Source organism: Leucoraja erinacea, chromosome 2 (genome assembly GCF_028641065.1).
Source record: "Leucoraja erinacea ecotype New England chromosome 2, Leri_hhj_1, whole genome shotgun sequence".
NCBI classification, from domain to species: Eukaryota; Metazoa; Chordata; class Chondrichthyes; order Rajiformes; family Rajidae; genus Leucoraja; species Leucoraja erinaceus.
The window spans coordinates 94,603,157-94,607,086 of record NC_073378.1 but is presented as its reverse complement, the minus strand read 5'-3'; positions in this window follow the sequence as shown (position 1 = coordinate 94,607,086).

Genomic DNA, 3,930 nt, shown 5'->3' with positions numbered 1-3,930 from the left:
GGTAGTAATTCAAGAGTTCAAGAGTTCAAGAGAGTTTATTGTCATGTGTCCTTGATAGGACAATGAAATTCTTGCTTTGCTTCAGCACAACAGAACATAATAGGCATTGACTACAAAACACATGAATAAATAAACTGATAAAGTACAAATAACAAAAAATGGGTTATTAATGTTCAGAGTTTTGTGCGAGCCAGGTTTAATAGCCTGATGGCTGTGGGGAAGTAGCTATTCCTGAACCTGGTCATTGCAGTCTTCAGGCTCCTGTACCTTCTACCTGAAGGTAGCAGGGAGATGCATGTGTGGCCAGGATGGTGTGGATCTTTGATGATACTGCCAGCCTTTTTGAGGCAGCGACTGCGATAAATCCCCTCGATGGAAGGAAGGTCAGAGCCGATGATGGACTGGGCAGTGTTTACTACTTTTTGTAGTCTCTTCCTCTCCAGGGCGCTCAAGTTGCCGAACCAAGCCACAATTCAACCGATCAGCATGCTCTCTACTGTGCACCTGTAGAACTTAGAGAGAGTTGACAAACCGACTCTCCGTAATCTTCCCAGGAAGTAGAGGCGCTGATGAGCTTTTTTGATGATTGCATTAGTGTTCTCGGACCAGGAAAGATCTTCAGAGTTATGCACGCCTAGGAATTTGAAGCTCTTGACCCTTTCAACCATTGACCTATTGATATATAATTGGACTGTGAAGCAGGTGGAATTGAGCCCTTTTGAACCTCAGACATCAGAAGTGAAAGTTTTGTGAAAATTTCCGTAAAAACTCCAGCCAGGTTGGTCCGCACAGGTTTTTAGAACACGACCAGGTATACCATCAGGTCCAGGCACTTTTCGAGGGTTCACCCCTCTGAAGGATTTCCTGACATCGGCCTCTGTGACTAAGACTGGAATACCATCACAGCGAATGGGGGCTCGGGAAGGCACATCGGTGTTCTGCCTATCAAACAATTCTAGGGGTATAGTAGGAGGTCACATGTGTACATGTTGACTTACAATGTATATCCAAGTTCCCATGCAGCAGTACCCTTGTGTGGAAGTCAGGAAGGTGCTGGATGGGAATTCTCTATCAATAACTGGCTCTACGATCCTTGCATTCTGGCCCCTGGCATTATAAAGGAGCTCAACTTGGATACACTCGCAAAAACAGTGAGGAAACAAAGCCCATCCAACTTTAGTTGGTCAAGCCCAGTGGCCTGGAGTGTGGGAATTAGATAGGGTCCAGATAGATCAAGTGATTCAAGAAAATGCTCTCTAGTTTATGGTAAATGCCGGGGGGGTGGGATGAGATTTCCTGTATGGGGAGGATTAGGGAATACAGAGGCAGAGAAGGTCCAAACTGTCATGGCAAAGCTGAACGTTTAGCTGATCTGATGCATCCTGCCTGTTTTGTCGAGCAGGCTCCACTATTCAGATGCCTACAATAAAACTCCAGCATCATAATTCAGATTCAGATTCAATTTTAATTGTCATTGTCAGTGTACAGTACAGAGACAACAAAATGCATAATGTCCTTAAATCACGGTTTTGGATTTGATTTTGGAAGCTGCCAGCCTGAAGCAGATGACCAAGCTGTCTTGAAAGTCAACAAAAAGGAAATTATTAAATGAGCATAGATTAACCTCAGGCTACTAAGTGAATTCATCAGATTTTATTTTCCTCTTCTGTATATTGTTCCTATCTAGTACAGGAAGTTAAAACCTCATCATATCTTGTAACTGCTCAGATCATCCTATGCTTTCACTGGCCTATTGCATGCCTTTTATTGCATATCTAACATCAGCTAACCACATCAACAATTTGCATTGCCTTACAAAGTCAGAACATGACATCTCTTACTGACTGTTTGACATTTTTTCAATTCTCTAGTGTTTTTTATGTATTTATATAAACTTATGTTTACCCTGGCATGCAGCAGGAAATTGTAATGGTTAAAAATAATCCTGTCTTTAATAATAAGTTGATCTCTGTTAGTCTCTGCATTTTTCCAGTTCCAAGTTGACATCATATTTTAACTTAAAAATTTCTTCTCTGTGCATCATTTGTATTCTCACGATAAATTATGCAAATTAGTACTTTGGTTTTCAGAATTGATTTTATGCTTTAAATTTGCATTTTCACAATTGTAAAATTGTCCATGAGCCAGTGTAATTGCACAATAATTTTGAAAAACATATTTTACAAAAATACATCCTTGACATGTTTCAGATCCGTGCAATTTTATTAATACATCGGAAAATAGGTTTAGCACAAAAAAATCCTATTTCCAATAAATGTTATCACCTGTAAGTCAATTATGAATAACTGTAAATTATAATACTGAGGTATAACATGCCATACATGCCATGTTTGAAGATGGTAGCTAATACATAAAAAATATATATATTGATTCTAATAAAATGTGCCAATGTGTATCCTTCAGTCTTGGGGAGTGCCTTGGTTTTGGCGGGCAAAATATCATAGAAACTCAATTTGTGCTATAGAATGTGAAACAATGCTTTTTTTTTGCATTGGGTTGAGCAATCAAGGTGAATTGTATGAAAATACTTTAATCATTGATAATTTATTTCTGTCATAATCAGCAACCATGCAGTGTAGTACAGTTCTAGTGCTGCAGACAAATGAAACAATTATTTTGTGTTAGTCCCACAGAAATGGCGGAGAACGACAGGTTAGGCGTGAATGAAGAAATTATAAATTAGCAGTGATAATAATTACAATTGGAACATTAATACAGCCTAAAGGCAATAAATCTCGGCGACCTGATGCTGCATTTTGAAGGGTTTTCAAGGTGGCAACTATGTAGATAATGGATACAGGGTCGTCTTCAGAAATTCCATGGATTCTAGAATGGCTCTCACAGATTTTAAAATAGCAAATGTAACCCCACTGTCTAAGATAGGAGGGAGAAGCACAACAGGGAAGACTAGTTAGCCCTGGCATAAGTAGTAGGAAAAATGTTGTGAATTATTATTAAGGGAATAATCGCAGAACATGTAAAATATAATAATAGATTTGGGCATAGTTAACATGGATTTAAGAAGGGAAATCACAGAGGCATATAGTACTGAAACAGACCTTTTGGCTCATTGTCAGAACTGACCATCGAATACCTGAAACTAACCCCATTTTCTGTTCTCCCAAAGTTCCAATCAACTTCCCAAACTAACCTACACTAGAGACAATTTACAGTGGCCAATAGCCTACTAATCCATTGTGTTGTTGGAAGAAACAGCAGCTTCCAGGGCAAACATGCAAACTCCTCACAGGGAGAATACACAAATTCCACATAGTGAAGGGTGGCACAGAGGCACAGCAGTAGTAGATCCTTACGTCAGGTTCTGTCTGTGTAGAGTTGGCACGTTCTCCCGGTGACCATGTGGGTTTTCTCCTGGTGCTCCGGTTTACTCCCACATTCCAAAGACATGCAGGTTTGTAGGTTAATTGGCCTCTGTAAATTCTCCCTCATCATTAGGAAGTGGATGAGCAAGTAGGGTAGAAATATAGAAATTAGGTGCAGGGGTAGACCATTCGGCCCTTCGAGCCAGCACCGCCATTCAATATGGTCATGGCTGATCATCCAAAACCAGTACCCCGTTCCGGCTTTTTCCCCATATCCCTTGATTCCCTTAGACAAGAGTTAAACCTAACTCTCTTTCTTGAAAACTTTAACTCTCTCTTGAAATTTTATCTCTTGGAAAGGATGACATAAAACTAGTGTGAATGGGTGATCAATGGTCGGCGTGGATACGGTGGGCTGAAGGGCTTATTTTCATGTTGTATCTCTAAACTAAAACTGTCAGCACTAGCCGTCAAGGCTGAACCCAAATTGTTGGAGGCAGCAGATCCATAAGCCTCCAAACAGTGTAATCCAATAGTTTGACAAATCTATCAGTTTCTTGAGATTGTAACTAGCTGATGTGATCTA